Source organism: Cherax quadricarinatus, chromosome 29 (assembly GCF_038502225.1).
Source record: "Cherax quadricarinatus isolate ZL_2023a chromosome 29, ASM3850222v1, whole genome shotgun sequence".
Taxonomy (NCBI): domain Eukaryota; kingdom Metazoa; phylum Arthropoda; class Malacostraca; order Decapoda; family Parastacidae; genus Cherax; species Cherax quadricarinatus.
The window spans coordinates 16,111,967-16,130,271 of NC_091320.1; positions in this window are offsets into that span (position 1 = coordinate 16,111,967).

The window sequence follows — 18,305 nt, forward strand, 5'->3', positions numbered from 1 at the left end:
GTTTGTCCTCCCTTAGCCATTGATATAAATAGGTATTCTTCTTTACCCAAACTAATCAATGTAACTAAGTTGGTGTTTAAATTTCTAAACAAGATGAATATTTCATTTAAGTTTTCACCTCCTCTTGAATATTGGATAAAGAGGGTACAGGAGGAAATCTATGGAAGTGAGATTAAATTGATGATGGAAAGAAAAATTGTGAAAGGTTCCATAATAGAGAAATTGGGGCTGTATTTAGAGAACAATGTAATTAGGTGCAGAGGTAGGTTGCAAAATGCTGAATTGGGTGATTATGCTAAACACCCTATCTTACTGCCCAAAACTCATCATCTAACAAATTTAATTGTTCTAAATGCCCATAAAAATGTAATGCATGGTGGGGTACAAGATACCTTAAATTGTATTAGGGAAACTTTCTGGATTCCACAAGGATGGCAAAGTGTAAAAAGGGTGATTAAATCTTGTGTAATATGTCGCCTTGTGGATGCCAGATCCTATATGTACCCAGGTCCTCCACCATTGCCAAATGAGCAATTTGAGTCATTTAACAACAAACTCCGCCCGGTCGCAGTGTGGAAAATACTGTATATATTTTCCAGAAATTCAGTATTTATATGTAAATAGATGGCCATACTGTATTTAATAATATTTGTCATAGAAAACGGAAAGCCTGCGTCTGCACAGACGAGACTAGCCATCTTGGTTTTGAATTGTGTACAACGTTGGTGTGATGGGAAGGAATTTTCGTGCTCTAGAGGTTGAAATTGGGCTGACACCTCTCAAATAGGAGGCGAAATTGTTGGACATGCATTCCTGCATAACTTGAGATATCAGACTGGACAAGAAAGCTCCAGGAACCTCAGATAAGCTCTCTAGATTTGTGTATAATTCTGGCCAGTGTTTTCATAAAGTTAGTTAGTGAGGTTTTTCTGAGTATGATACAATTTAATATCCAATCAAATTGGTGAGTGATATTAAGATATATTTTCCTTCTGTTATGTAATTGTGTTTATATATAATCATTTTTTAATATAGTCCACAAATTTATATATTTACCAGAATTCCTGATGTATAATTCATTTAATTAATAGGTCCAGAGCAACTTGTGGTTATGACAGTGGTAGGTATCGAAGGGGGACATTTTTTGCGACCTAGGCGTCCCAAATTCCTACTTGTCTATGTAACATTGATAAATAATAATTATCTTTATCATTTACTGTTATGTACATAATTAGTTACATTCAGATAAATGCAATTTTCCACATTATGTGTACTAATCTTTACTTTTCACAGCAGGTAGTGTATGTAGGCATCTGATGTTGGTAATCTCTGGTTATGGGTGGCCAATCTCCGCACAGAGTACAGATGAATATTCAAGGTCTTGAATACTTACGCGGAGGTAGAAGGCCGGGTATCACCTGAGAAATACTTGGCTAGTCCGTTACAGCTGCCTTCTCCTGTTACAGAGGCTGTCTGCACGCGGCTGGTACCCAAGTTATGCGATTGGTAATTTACTGCGCACGGTCGGGGATTTGTGTATCTCGGTCACTAGCTTTTTAGGGACAGACCCTGCAACCCAGCCCACTGGCACTCAAACTGGCGGGCTGAGGGTGCCTATAGCTTAATGAATGTATGGGATGTATAATACTAAGGTAAGCTAACGACCATCTCTAACTTAGCTTAAATATGTGTAGTAGTAATGTAATAATTGTGGTGTATAATTAGCCTAGGAGTATATACAGAATTGATACCTCTCTAAGCGTTGTAACCCCCCCCCCTTTTACCCTTCATTCTCCCACCTAGGGGGTGGGCATAACGGTTCTGGAAAATACCGATAGTTGCCACAGTTGCATCCTGGGGGACAAGATTAACTTCGGCTGCCCAAAATTCTCTGCATAACCAGTGGCTTCCTATATATGTCAATAATATCAACTAGGTCTGTACCAGTTGTATTATATACTTTGTAGAAATAAAGATTAACATCAGTGACCTTTAGTGGACTGTGTTTCGAAAATTGTCTACAATTTATTCTTTAAATGTGTCTACTATGATGTATATTTTAATATAATAGATCAATAAATAAATTTATTGTGAAGTTTACTAAGAGGATAAACACTTGATACTCTACCATTCTCCTTACCTAGGTTTGATAGTATTGTCGTGTTGTAACGTCTCCAAGATGTTATAAAGATCTGGCCAAATACTGCATTACACTTCTTTGGTGTTGGTTTGTGATAAACGAACATGGGAAGCCATCCTCCAGGCCACTGTAGAAAGATTTCTGAATTCCTGCAACATGAATGAGGAGAGTTATCCAGCTTGGAACACCCGTCCTGATTTAGTTTCCCATCCTCACGCGCCGAGACGTCGAACAGCGTTCAATTATCATTTGGTTAGTTCTGTGTACCTCTTAGATATACAAGCACTTTCCATTTACTGGTTATATTCCAGCTGCATTTCAAGAACAAAGATGAGAGAGTCTTGCACAACAACCTCCCATCCTCCTCCACTCTCTCCACCTGCTTATATTTACCTCTATATTTACAATTTAAACCTTCAAAATTCCTAACTATAATTTAATTATAAGTGGTTAGTTTTAAACCTATCTTTTATCTATCATTTATAATATACTGATCAGTAGATTTTTAAACGTTTTCAGATGTATGACCCACCATATTTGTAAAGAAAATTATATTATACTGTGGGCTCACACAATTACACTATTATTGTTCACACAGTTACATTTATTTTTTTACAACCTAAATTAATCACACTATAATAATATATAGAGGGTTGACTTAGCCATAAGCTTGTTGGTGATTTATAGATCAATGGTTCAGAGAACCTACAAGTTGATAAATTAGACACATGTTAAACACTTGGGTATCTTTAATGAGGAAACGTTTCGCCACACAGTGGCTTCATCAGTCCATACAAAGGAGAAAAGTGAAGAACAGGAGGAGTTTGAGGTAATCAGTCCCTCAGCCTTGAGTCAATGTAATCTGTCCATCAATCTTGAAAAGAATACAGCATATGTGCAAAGTAGCTTTTATACTGTAAGCAGGAGAGGTGCAGCAGTCGTAGGTGGTATTACATATGTCCAATATGGAAGTAGATCATGACCAAGAGTTAGGTAAGTGTTGGTGATCGTCACTTGTTATACACAACCTTCCTCAGAAAAACTAATTCATTCCTTCTTAATTTATAACAAATTATAATTGCTAATAAATTACCTGCAAAATATCTCAAATTTTCTACAGTAGTACGTAAGTATAGTAATATTTTCTATGAAATAACTTGAATGTACGTCTTCTCAGCGGCTTCAGTCTTTAATGATTTATTCATAATGGATGAGGTTTTTCTTTAATATATGTTATGTAGGTGCAACTTTGCTCATTTGTTTAGATAACAAATTTGGAATTATTTTTTGTGATAACGTAATAATGCATCTTCCGGTTGGATTCAAACCCTCTACACAGATATAACACGTACAGCCTTAAATGACCATAGTATAGTCGATAGGATTTAAACCTCATTAACCAAACAAACTTTCAGATGTCTACCTTTTTTTCTCAGAAGAAACTTTGCACTGATTTTAGATTTCAGCAGATTTTAATTTGGTCATTTTTCAACCCGAGGCTATTTATTTATTTATTTTATGTCTTTGCAAACAGTACATTGAGATTTTGTATTTACAATAGTGGGTTGTAGAGAGCCTCTATTATGCCTAGGCATTATGGGCCAACTTAACATTATTGACTTACAGTCTACTTAATACTAAGGAGTATATCATAGTTGTACAGTAGGATAGTAATTATTTCATAGTTGTACAGTAGAATATTAATTATAAATGAATCAAAATTTGTATAATACAAAGATATATTTATATTCGAAAATGCTTTTTGTGAAAATGATTCAATTATATTCCTGTCAACAATGGACAAAAGGTTCAATGTGATTGTTGAAGTTATGATGTGGGAGTACGTAGGTAAGCGTGTACTGAGTATTTAGCATTTAGTCTAGGGTGATTAAGTGGCTTTTGAGAAGAGTCTTAAATTAATTTTCAGACTGGGTTACTTTAATATCTTCTGGTAATGAATTCCAGATTTTGGGGCCCTTTATGTGCATAGAGTTTTTAGTGTGATATGGACACGAGGTATATCAAAAAGAGATCTGTGTCTTGTGTTGTGGTCATGTGTCCTGTTTAGGTTGGTGAGGAGAAGTTTGAGTGGAGGGTTTATATTTGTGTGTATTGTTCTGTGTATGTAGTAGGTACATGAATAAGTATGGATGTTATTAATGGTGAGCAGATTCAGACTTGAAAATTGGTGGAGTATGCTGGCGAGAGTGGGAATTTGTTATCATTCTTCCTGCTGCCTTTTGCCTGGTTATTAGGGGTTTTAGGTGATTGGATGTTATTGATCCCCATGCACAAATTCCGTATGTAAGATAAGGGTAAGATATTAACAGATCTTACCTTACACATAGGAGAAACAAGCTTACGATGATTTGGATCATTGACTATAGAGTGGTTGTCTAATAAATACCACAAGGTTATTTTTCTCTGGGAGAAATAATATTAGGTCTACAAGAATTACAGACCGGGCAACCAAATAATTCTTAAGAATTTAATACATGATGATTCTGATGTATCTGACAGGTTTCACAAATGGAAAAAATATCCTGATGTTAATAATCATTATAATTCATCAAATAAAAAGGGTTGCATAGGCATATAGCAAGTGGCAGGAACCAGAATTAAAGGTTCTCCACATCAAATTTAGAGGAATAAATACCTTAATAAGAGAGGCCCGGTTAATAATTGTAATGCTTATGATTCATGGGACGTTAAGGTGGAATGATTAGAAAAACTTAGTAGATGTATCGGATGTTTAGGCAGTCATAATGTAAAGGATTGTTATGCCAAACTGAGTAATTGCTATCAGTGCCACAAAAGAAGGCATCACAAGCAATGTGTCAAGGTTTAAATAATAGTAATAATAATAATAATAATAATAATAATAATAATAATAATAATAATAATGTTAACACTGACACAACAGTTACCAATGTCAAAATAACAGCTAATGTTAATAATGAAGGCATAGCTGAAGTAGCCTTATTCGTGGTGAATTTTGTAATTATGGATAAAAAGCGCAAGTCAAAAAATGTAACTGCATTATTGGACCAGGGATCACAACGCACATTATTGGACCAGGGATCACAACGCACATTATTGGACCAGGGATCACAACGCACATTATTGGACCAGGGATCACAACGCACATTATTGGACCAGGGATCACAACGCACATTATTGGACCAGGGATCACAACGCACATTATTGGACCAGGGATCACAACGCACATTATTGGACCAGGGATCACAACCCACATTATTGGACCAGGGATCACAACGCACATTATTGGACCAGGGATCACAACGCACATTATTGGACCAGGGATCACAACGCACATTATTGGACCAGGGATCACAACGCACATTATTGGACCAGGGATCACAACGCACATTATTGGACCAGTGATCACAATGCGCATTCATAAAACGTAGCTGTCTTATTGGTATGAAAGTGAAAAAGGGGACTCCTACACGTTTAAAATTATCTGATTTTCTGTCAGATAAGAGGGCTCAGTTGTACGACACTGTGTATGTAAATGTCGGCCTGGGCAATGAGAGACAACGTATCAATGTAATTACAGTAGACAGACTTTCACGGAAAATCTCTACAATTGGGCTTAGTGAAGCCACTCAAATGTTTTCACAAAATGGTGTAGAATTGGCACCCTCGTGTAAATAAAGACTCAGTAGGCCCAATAAATCTTCTAATAGGGAGTAATTATGCTTCATTTATAAAGGGTATGGTAAGGAAATGTAGTATTAATCTTCTAAAAACAGCAAGCGGTCAGGCAATGTATGCTAGGCTTCCTCGTACTAATAATGAATGACTAGAGGAAACAAGTCACTGTCTTATTCATGAAAGAGCGTCCCAGTATAAATATTCTTCCATAAAGGATGATGCTGAGGAAGTATAAATTGTAGGAACCGGACAACATCGGAATAAATGTAAATGAAGGTTCTAGATGATTCCTTTACTCAGGAACAATACCTGAAGAATGTTAAATATGAATATGGACAATAATGGTGCGACTCCCTTGGAAACTGAATCCAGAATTGCCTACAAATTATCGAATTGCCTATCAGCAATTAAAGGTTCGAATCCATGAACTGAATAAGACACCAGAATTACTGACTGCATAAGATATAATTAATGAACAGCTAAAGAATAAATTCATAAAGGAAGTACCTCAGGAGCAGGCAAAAATTTATGGCCATTACTTGCCACACCATGGAGTTAAGGACTCTAAAACTACTCCCCAAAGAACTGTTTTCAATTGTAGTGCTAGTAGTAGTAAAATTATTATTATTATAATCAAAAAGAAGCGCTAAGCCACAAGGACTATACAGCGCTGCAGGGCAGGAAGGAAGTGAGGGCATCAGGTGGCAAAAGGGAGATGGATGAGCAACAGGTTACGGATAACAGCGGGGCAGTGGATGGTGAAAGGGTAAAGGGCAGCAAGAGACTGAACCAGAAAGGGCTGAGGGGAGTGCGAAAAGTATCATCAGAGTTTGTGGAGTAAATCAGTCGTTGTCAAGAAGTCGATGAGAGAGTCAGGATTAAAGGAGGGTCCATCAGCAAGAAGGGAAGGTAAAGAGAGAGTAGTAGAACGAAGACGACGTTGGAGGTAAATTCTGCGTGCTCGTTGATAGAGAGGGCAGTCTAACAGAATGTGGCTAATCGATACTGGAACTTGACACTGCTCACAGAGAGGAACAGGGTGCCTCTCCATGAGATACCCATGAGTAAGACGAGTGTGGCCAATGCGAAGGCGGGAGAGAGTGGTCTCCCAACTTCGGCACTGATGACAAGAAGACGGCCAGTAACCTATGCTCGGTTTAATAGAATGAAGTTTGTTACCGAGCAGAGTTGACCAACGTTGTTGCCAACGGGTGCGAAGGTGGGTAGCTATTGCAGCAAAATAGTCCAGAAATGGAACACCTCGATAGGAAATTGGTAGGTCATATACTGCTGACCGCGCAGCAGTGTCTGCCTGTTCATTGCCCTGTACGTCGACATGACCAGGGACCCAACAAAAAACAATATCTTTATGTTTAGTAGAGATACGGCGTAGCCAAAGTTGGATACGGAGAACTAGGGGATGAGATGTATCAAATTTTCGTATAGCCTGTAGAGCACTAAGGGAGTCTGAGACTACTACAAATGATGACACAGGCATAGATGCGATACGAATAAGTGCTGCAAGAATGGCATACAGTTCAGCAGTAAAAATGCTAGCTGAAGATAGTAAATGCCCTCGTACGACGCTGTCCGGAAACACTGCTGCGAATCCGACGCCGTCTGAAGACTTAGAGCCATCTGTGTACACAGCGGTGGCATGAGAATGGGAGTGGAAGTGATCAAGAAAAAGAGAGCGGGAAGCCACCGTAGGCAGTTGAGCTTTCGAGCAAGGGAGTGAGAAAGAACAGACCCGAACAGCTGGAACTTCCCAGGGGGGCAGGGAAAAGTGAGATGCTACATGAACATATAAAGGTGGTAACTGAAGGGAAGACAAGAGTGAATGTAGGCGAAGAGAAAAGGGACGGAGCAAACAGGGGCGGCGAACGAATAAAGAATGTCTACTAATATCGGTGACCATTCTATAAATGGAAGGATTGTGTAGATCGTGAGAGCGTACATAGTAACGAAGGCAATGGGCATCACGGCGATCAGACAAGGATGGAACATTTGCTTCTGTATAGAGGCTCTCAACAGGGGAAGAGCGAAAAGCACCAAGGCACAAACGTAAGCCTTGGTGATGGATAGAGTTAAGGCTAGAGAGAGTAGCAGGAGAGGCCGCGGAATAAATCTGGTCACCATAATCGAGTTTCGATAAAACGAGGGCTGAATGTAGGCGAAGCAGAGTTCGACGATCAGCTCCCCAGGAAAGATGAGCAAGGGTTTTAAGAAGGTTTAGCCGGCTGTGACAAGTTGCCTTCAGAGAGGTAATGTGAGGTTTCCAGGTTAACCGACGGTCAAAGAGAAGGCCTAGAAACCTGACTGTATCACGTTCGGGGATACGGGAGCCATAGAGATACAAAGGATGATCGGAGATAACAGAGCGTCTAGTGAAAGTAATTTGGTGAGTTTTGGTACTTGAAAATTTAAACCCATGTGTGGTGGCCCAAGTGGAAACACGGTCGACCGCATGCTGGAGAGAAACTGCAATAAGGTGACAGTCAGCGCCTGCACAAGCAATAGCGAAGTCATCAACATAGAGTGATGACCAAATATTGGGTGGAAGAACAGAGGCCAAATCATTTATAGCAAGGAGAAAAAGTGTTGTGCTTAGAACACATCCCTGAGGGACACCTTCAGCTTGGACGAAGTCCGGGGAAAGAACATTATTGACTCGAACACGGAAATGTCTGTCAGTTAAAAAATTCTTAAGGAAGGATGGTAGATTGCCTCGGAGGCCTAAGGAATGGGCCTGGGCCAAAATATTATACCTCCAAGTTGTGTCATATGCCTTCTCAAGGTCAAAAAATATGGCAATAACTGAGTGATTATTCGCAAAGGCATTACGAACATACGTATCCAAGCGTAGTAAGGGGTCTATGGTAGAACGACCCTTACGAAAGCCATATTGACTAGCGGAGAGACTGTTGTGAGTCTCTAAATACCACATTAAACGTCGATTTACGAGGCGTTCCATCACTTTGCAAACTGCACTTGTAAGAGCGATGGGGCGATAGTGGGAGGCATCATGTCCTGTAGTACCCGGTTTGCGGAAAGGGAGAACAATGGCAGATTTCCACAGCTGGGGAAGAACTCCTTGTGCCCAAATAAGATTGAAGAGGTGTAAGAGGACTACAAGGGCTGACCGATGTAAATGTTGTAACATACGAATATGAATGTCATCAGGCCCAGCTGCCGATGATCGGCAAGCTGAGAGCGTTGCCTCCAGTTCTTGAAGTGTAAAAGGCACATTATACTGTTCTTCTCCGAGAGAAGAAAAGTCCAAGGGTACTAACTCTCTGGCAGACTTTGAGGAAAGAAACGAGGGGCATAGATGGAGCCCTCGGGAAATACGGACCAGATGTGTGCCAAGTTCAATGGCAACGTCGAGAGGGTTTGCTATATCAACACCAGTGACCCGTAGAACAGGAGCCGGGTCAGGAGAGTATTTACCACTCAATTTCCTCACTTTTTTCCACACTGCACTCATAGAAGAAGCAGAGGTGATGGTGGAAACATAGTCTCGCCAACAAGTGCGTTTAGCTTCACGGATGACACGGCGAGCGATCGCACGCTTCTGCTTAAAATCAACAAGTCTCTCAGCGGTTCTATAGTACCGGTACCTGCCCCATGCAGCACGTTTCAAACGTACTGCACGAGCACAAGCAGGAGACCACCAAGGCATGCACTTCTGAGAATGCCTGCCTGAGGTTTGGGGTATAGAATGAGAAGCTGCGGTATAAACTGATGTCGAGAAGATGTGTAGGAGCTCATCAATGGAGGATGAAGAAGGAACCTCACTAAAAGCAGTGAGGTGTGAGTAAAGATCCCAATTTGCCCGATCAAACTGCCAGCGAGGGCTACGGAAAGGTGGTGAATAGGAAGGAGAAGTAAGAATGATCGGAAAATGATCGCTGTCATGTAAGTCTGGTAGAACAGACCAGGTGAAGTCTAGTGCAGTGGAGGAAGAGCAGACTGATAGATCGATGCAAGAGAGAGTATGAGTACGAGGATCAAAATGGGTGGGAGTACCCGTATTTAAAACATGGAGGGGGTGAGAGGCAAGAAAAGCCTCCAACTGAATGCCACGTGAGTCACAATGAGACCCCCCCCCAGAGGAAATGGTGGGCATTAAAATCACCAAGTAACAGAAGTGGTGGTGGTAAGGATGAAACAAGAAAGGCAAAGTCTGGGATAGAAAATGCTCGAGAAGGAGAGAGATATAAAGAACATATTGTAAACCACTTATTCAAGTGGATACGGGCTGCAGTGTAATGCAGCGAGGTATGGACAAATAGTTGACAGTACGGAATATCATTGCGTAGAAGAAGGGCACTTTCATTAAAGGTCCCATCTGAGAAAGGATCCGAAGAATACAATAAATTATAGCCTGAGATAGGTTGGAAAACAGCCGAGTGTAATTTTGGTTCTTGTAAGCAAGCACCAACAGGGGAAAACCTGGAAAGCAACATCTGAAGTTCACCCCGATTACCCCTGAGGCCGCGGATATTCCACTGTAAATAGGCCATGAAGAAAATATCAGGAATCTGTAGGTAAAGGCACCTACGGACTAGAGGGGTTAGAAAAGTCAACGTGTGGTGGCATTGGAAGATGTTCAAGTAGCGAAGGAACGGAGCGTTGCGAAGAATGGGGTTGTGAAGATGGAGGAGAGGGAAGAGAAGGAACAGGAAGTGAATCAGTGTCCATTGAAGGTTTAGTCTCTGCAATATATTCTGAAATGGCTTCAAGTGTTTCTGAATTCAAAGATGTATGGGAGACCATATTGGAGATAGGAGGAGGAGGGTGAGTAAAGATTGGGACAGTAATGGACTGTACCAAAGTAGAGGGGGAGGGAAAAGTGTAAGGGACTGGAGATGAAGTGTGGGGGGGGACAGAAGAGGCAGAAACCTGGGAGGTGACAGAAGAGGGAGAAACTTGGCAGGGGACGGGGGTGGAAGGCATAGTACGAGGAGGAGGGTGAATCTCCACACTTGTAATAGAGCCAGAGAGAGGGGAAGAACTAGGTACAGAGACTGGAAAGGTAAAGTGTGGAGGCGGAAGAAGGGAAGGAAGGGGCAAAGAAGATTTGAGCAATGTGGATTTTTTGGACTTCTGAGTAGAGGGGCGATTGGTATTAGGTGTCGTACGAGGTCTTGTCGATACTGGGGCTTGTGAGGAAGGACGCGAAGATGTGAGAACAGACTGAGTTGTAGTCGGGACGTCAGAGCCAAGGACAGCAAAAGGATTAGATGCCGTAGTGGCTATGGGAGGGGTAACAACAGAGGAGGCTGCAGAAGATGGGACCCCAGAAGTGGGGGGACGTTTGGAAACATGAGAATAAGAAACACGGGGTAGTCTCCCTTGGAGGCGGAGATGAGTAACTGCCATAGCATAAGGGAGACCTTCTGCCTCTTTGAGGCAACGGATTTCACGTTCATTTAAGTAGACCTGGCAACGGCGGGAGTACGAAGGGTGAGCTTCATTACAATTAAGGCAAGATGGAGGTTGACTGCAAGATGTATTAGAATGGTCGTCGGCACCACAGACTGGGCATTCGGCCATAGATCTGCAATATTTCGCTGGGTGACCAAAACGCCAGCAATTTCTACATTGTTGCGGTGTAGGTATCACCTTTCGAACTTGTAACCGATGTCCCGCGACATATACAGAGGACGGGAGTTCTCGGCTGTCAAAAGTTAAACGAGCCACATTGCAAGGGTAACGTCTCCGCCCCCGGGCAGGAAGGACATAAGTGTCTACTTTGAGGATTGGGAGATCCTGGAGTTCCAGCTGTTCAAAAATGTCATTGCCACATGACTGGAAATTCTGTTGGACTATGGTATGGGGCAGAATGACAGTACCACTACAAGAATTGAGAGAAAGATGTTTTTCAATAGTGATAGGAGTAGTATCGATATTCGAAAGGAGAGAAAGATCATGAGCTTGGGTAGCATTCTGGACAGTGACGATGCGCGTACCGCTCTTGAGAGCGTGAAATGAAATATCTCTGCCAACATGACGCAGGAGCGCTTTGGCAATACTATGGTCAGAAAGGTAGGCAGAAGAAGAAGTTGGTCTTAAAGTAAAGAATTTAGTCCATTGTGTGGTCCGAAACTGAGCGTGGAGAGGGAGTGCTTGACGTGTCAGTCGTTTCCGAGTAGAATGGGAAGGTAACGACGGAGCATCATCAGGAGATTGACGTTGGCGTTTAGGAGTAGGACCGGAGTTGGTCTGGCATGAAATGGGTGGGCGATTCGAAAATTGCTGTACCGTAGAGGGAGAAGCCGGAAGCATAGTCAAAGGAGAGCGGAGTTCAGACAAATCGAAGGAGTCAGTCGAAGCCCCGGTACCTGAAGCGGGTGAGGAAACAGCACCAGCAAGAGGTACAGGGGCATCAGGAGTGTCCGAAGAGTGGTCTAAACACAAGGCAGGGTCAGAATGGGGTGCGGTATCAAGAAGGGGCCCGGGGGTAGTGGTTTCATGGACTAGGGCTGCCATGGTTAGGTTACTCCTTTGCTTTTTGTTTTTAAGAAAAAAAAAGAAAGAAGAAAAGAAAATAAAAATAAAAAAAAGAATAAAAAAAGGGGGGAGCGGGGAGGAATAGTTCCCAGGAGGAATGAAAGGGCCGGAAATCTCCCTCCGCGCCCAAGAGGACTCGACACCGCTAGTAGCGCAGATGCAGCATGGAACCCGTGCCATACCCTACCCTTCATGCCAGTAAACCAGCAATCCGGGATAGCAACCTCACATCTGCCGAGCTACCTCGGTGGACAAAAGAGAGGGCGGCCGGATATCCGCCACAAAGCATACCTCCTTCAGCCACCACCCCCGGAATCCGAAAGGTGGCTTCCAGAGATACACCCGTCGCCCAAAAGACACCCAAAGCTACTCCGGGATACCGGAGAGGGATCGGGACATCCCTAGGCAATCCAGATTCCACGGCAAACTACGCCACCGCCAAGAAACCTCAACGGAATGGGATGGACCCCGGTGTCCTTTCCCCTACCTAGGAACTAGCGCGCCTGTGGGAGAAATCACGAAGGCTAAAAAGAGGAAGGGCAAAAGGGAGGGGTGAGGAGGAGGAATGGAAAAAGGGGAGGATGGGATAGGGGAGGGGAGAATGGGGGGTAATTAGGTTCGGTCTGAGGAAGAAGACCGACAGGGCTAATTCCTCAGACCAAGAGCCTCTTCACCACGCCAAGGAGCCCCCCTTGAAGAGGAGTAGTAGTAAAAATGTACCAAGTTTAAATGATTGTCTAATGATAGGTCCGTCGTTGTTGGAAAAATTAGAAGATATATTGTTAAATTTCAGGGTTAAGAATTATGCCTTTATGGTTGACGTAAGTAAACCTTTCCTTCGAGTGGGTCTGCAAGAGGCAGACCAGGATTGTACCCTTTTCTTGTGGCCTGAGAATCCTAGTAACCCACTTAGCTCTCTGAAAAGTTTTTGCTTTAGGAGTGTATTATTTGGTGCTACATCCAGTCCGTTCCTACTTCAAGTGGCGATAAATACTGTACACCTTAAATGTACAAATAGTCCATTGAGTGAAGTAGTAAATTTTATGTGGACAATTTCCCAGGTGTGACGTCAACTGACGAGGAACCGATGAGGACACAAGAAGATGTAATAAAATAATGCAGAGTGCACATATGCCTCTGAGGGAATGGAATAGAAATTCATCCAAATTAATGGACAAAATAAATAAAGATTACCCTCGAGTTGAAGTACGTAAATGTAGTAATATATTAGGATTAACCTGAGATACTTAGAGATTTGTTATTGTTAAAACCTAATAATTATGGTATGCCGAAGTTTCCAAATGCTTCGATCCACTAGGCTTACTGTCACCCCTCACAATAAGAGGGAAATTGTTAATACAAGAAGCATGGAAACTTGTATGTGCTTGGTATGAAGTCTTACCTAAAGACTTTATTAAAAAGTGGTAAGAATTAAATAGGTGATTATGTACAGATACCAATGTTTTAATTCCAACGTAAAGTAACAAGTCAAGATGGTGATAATATATTACAAATTTTTTGCCATGCTTCAAAATTGGCGTATGAAGCAGTCGCTTATATTCAAAGAATTAATTCTATTTCTCTTGTCACATCTAAGGCTAAAGTGGCTCCAATTAAAGCGTGTACATTGCCTCAGTTGGAATTAACAGCCATTTACATAGGTGTCAAATTAGCTAATTATATAAGAGATAAACTACAGGAAATAAATATTAGCAACACTGTGATTTGGTCTGATAAATGAGGTGCCCTTTCAATGGGTTCATAATGGTAACAGTAAGATTGTGTACGTACAAAACAGTCGCTGAAATTAATCAAATGCAAGAGAAATATAAGAGTTTGGGTCAACATTTATTGACATTTAATCATATACCTTGTGACGAGAATCCAGCTGATTTCTTGTCACGAGGCTTGACTTACGATAAATTTGTAAATACTGTATCATGGTTCAAGGGACCGAGTTGATTGGTAAATAAAATTAATTGACCTTTACTAAAGTACATATTGCACCTGCTGAAATTACTGTGACCACCACTCCAATAATTTGTCCCTCATTAGCCAATGATATTAACTGGTATTCTTCCTTACCCAAACTTATTAATGTAACATTGCTAGTTTAAATTTATAAACAAAGCGAATATTTCATACAATTTTCCATCTCCTCAATACTGGATTCAGAGGTGCAAGAAGAAATCTATGGAGATGAAATTGAACTGTTGTTGAAAGGAAAACTTGTAAATGGTTCAATAACAAAAAATTAGGGCTGTATTTAGATGATGTAATTAGGTGTAAAGGTAGGTTACAAAATGTTGAATTAGGTTAATATGTAATGTATCCTATCTTAATACCAAGGCCCATTCTCTGATAAGTTTAATTATAAGTGTGTGTATAAAAATTGCAAAGGAAGGTGGAGTACAATAATTTCAACTAATTAAGTCGTTTATCAACGATCTCTGCCCAGCCGCAATGTGAATTTTTTTTAAATTTTCCTAAATTCAGCATGTGTAAATATGAATAATATAATAATTGTATATTAGTATGTGACGCTGATTTGACCATTCAAGAAATTTCGTGTGAAGAAGCGTGTGCAGCAGCTGCTGAGTGATACAAGGAGGGGAGGAAGAGACGCCATTAATCTGTGCACTGGTTATTATAATCGTCTAATTATTATTATTATAATCAAGGGGGAAGCGCTAAACCCGTAGGATTATACAGCGCCCAGGGAGGGATGTGGAAGGCATTCAGGCTTAATTCGGGGAACTGGAGCACAGATTCAATTCCCTAAATCAAGAGCCCCTCACCAACATCAAGGAACCTTCCATGAGGGGTACATAATCGTCTAATAATCTGGCATCATCGAGGTCAAAAATGGTGGGATGGGCTAGAATAAAGGATTATAAATTACTTTAATGGCCTCAGCAATGAAATATGGACAAATAACGTGAAAAATAGCTATAATGAGGATGTATAGTGAGAAATAAGACGCGAGTCATTGGGAATGCAACTTCTCCAAGTATATACGCCATTACTCCTTTCATAAACACTTCTCACTGGCCAATTAGATTCTATAGGTTAGGTAGGGTTGAAGTGTGGTCCAACTGTGACGTAAATGATAAGTGGTAATACAAATTTCTTTTCTTGTATTCTTGTTGTACATGTATCAACAGCAATATCTGGTGGATCCTGCAATATTATAGTCCACATAAATTTAATAATTCAGGTTAATGCCTGTGAACCTCATGCAGGTAATATCTCACAGTTATTGTCATAATCATTTTTTTCATTTACCAGTACAAAAAAAGGTGTGGATATTTCAAATAATCTTCAAAATATTTCATTAAGGAGTTTCAAGTTATTTATGCAAACTTTTTAAAAGAATTAGACAAACCAAAAAAAGTTTTTAGAATTCTGGTTTCAAATTATAAATTGCAATATACTATAAGGCACACACGTTATTGTAAATGAGGAAAGAGCAGAATTGGTGTGTTACTCAGGCTTAAATAAGTATTTTTGGTTTCTGTTCTCTCAGTAACAGCAGTACCTATATGAAACGGCGATGTAGGGTATATACACTAGATTCAATCTAATCCTGTGTATATACCAGCGGTGGGAAAGTTCTTCGATAAGAAGAGCCACAAAATATTATTTTAAAATTGCATTTATAAATAATATAAAACACAACTATACAGTAGTCTTACTCACCACAGCAGAATATGTTTGTGACGTTTTGGCGAACTCTCTCCTAATATGCTGCAAAATTTGCAAAAGCTGTTGACACAGACGACCCGAATTAATATATCAGGCGCACCAGTGGCTCATGCAACAAAATTCCATGTAACTACTGTGTTGTATAATTCCTAACTGTAAAATGGCAAAGTCAACTCACTTGAAATGACGGAGTAATATGCGTCCTTACTCTTAGTACCTCATTAGTGGCCGCCAACTTCCGGGGTTTCTCTGCCGCCTTCATAACCTGCCAACATTCAACTCATGTTCCAACAGAAAGATTGGCCAGTTATGCTGTCAGGAACGAGTGTCCTCAGGGCTCGTCTGGATACTAGTAAGTATCCTCGGTAATTGGGAGAGCTTCATTGGTCTTGTAGTTCCCCAAGGAAAGCGAATAATGCTGGCTGCCTGGCTATTCGAGTGTCACATCTTCCCTCTACGACCTCTGAGATGCAACTGACTACTAAGCGTCTCTTAAATGACTTCATTCGAATTTGAAACACTAGCTATCTGACTAATACTACTTTATTAGACCTATTCCTACCCATTTTAGGTTCTAAAACTGTATTGATAATTCCTATGGTTATTTTCTACTTTGTGTAACTACGTAAATCTTCCTAGAAGGATAAATATTATGTACAAATGTATTATGTACAAGTAGTGTGACACGTTCGTGGAATATTTTGGTAGTCCAAAATAAGTTTCCACACTGTTTAATCTTTTCTCGTTGAAGACTTTGAGTCTTCATTTTTACAGTTAATAGTTTAAAATCAGGCTGGTAGGATGTCAAAGCTGTTCTAAGAAGCTCAGTGAGGTGGCTGTTAGTGAGGATAGCACGATATTTTGACTTTATAAATTTCATAACAGAGAAGAGAGATTCCCAACGGTAACTTGTCTCAAAAACAGAATAGTCGGAAACCAGTTATCTGAAGATTGGGATATTTTTTTCTGGGATTTGTTTCCAGAAGTTACTTAGAGATGAGCTTTTTTATGTACTAGCTTGAAACCCACATCTTCCTGCAGTTTAATAAGCTCTGTTGTTATTGAAGTAACAGAGGCAAAAGGTGCAGTAACAGGACATCCATCGTTGATGACATCAATCACTATAGGATTCACATGAAATTTAAAACATGACATTAAATTCATAGTTTCTCAAACCTGTTATCAAAATCATTATAAAGTGTAAGTGCTCGAATTTCTTTGTTACCAGATCTCTTTAAATAAGCTTTATTTTACTCTGAAAACTGATTGGGCAAGTTCTGTAATAACTTTGTTCCTTCCTTGAAGTGCCAGATTGAAATATTGGAGGTGATGCATTACATCTGTATAGAACATCAGATCCTGTATCTATTCGTGATCTTCTAGTTGTGGGTATTTCTTATTCTTTTATGAAAGTTATGATTGGTTCAAAAAGAGCAACAAACTTATTCAAAAGATTGGTAGTTGACAGCCATCTTAAAATACACCAGAATGAAAGGTCACTTGGCTTTTCTTCAAGCTCCAGCTCCATAAATTTTCTAAACTCACGATGTGTTTTTGTAATTGTCTCAATGAAATTCATAATTTCTAAAACGCAGCTTATGACATTGTTCAACTTGGAGTGTTTGCTTACTAAATGCACAAGATGGTTGATACAGAGACATCCAGGATAGTTGAGATCATGTGTTAACTGCCCAGCTGGTGGAGTACTTTCACCTACCACAGCTGGTTCTACGTCTGTTGCAATACTAACAAGTTTATGATATGGTAGTTGACCATTTAATAAAGCTTTATTAAGTGCATTCTTAATATCAAAACATTTCTTGGTTTCCTTTAAGCTTATCAGGTCTAAGAATTATTTTACATTTCCATCATTTATAACATAGTGAACAAATCTAGCTATCTGAGGAATGTCTTGAATGTCTGTAGATTCATCCACTGTTAAGCTGGAAGCAACACAGCTCTTCAGATCACTCTGCAGTGAGCATACGAATGTACAATTAATTTCAGAAATTTTCTCTCAGTAATGCGGCGGGAAATACGAATTTGTTCTATTAAGTTTTGAGTTCTCTGAAGCAAGAATTACAAGCACATCACTAATATTCTTTTTTACAAATTCTCCATGACTCTACTTCGAACAATATTCCAAATTATAACAAAACTTGCTTCAGTAGCCAAATCACTTTATTTGTAGTGGAAAAAATAGGCTATTTTGTTGAGTGACTAAATTAGAATTTAAACATTTTATCTTATTTTTTCGTAGTTCTGA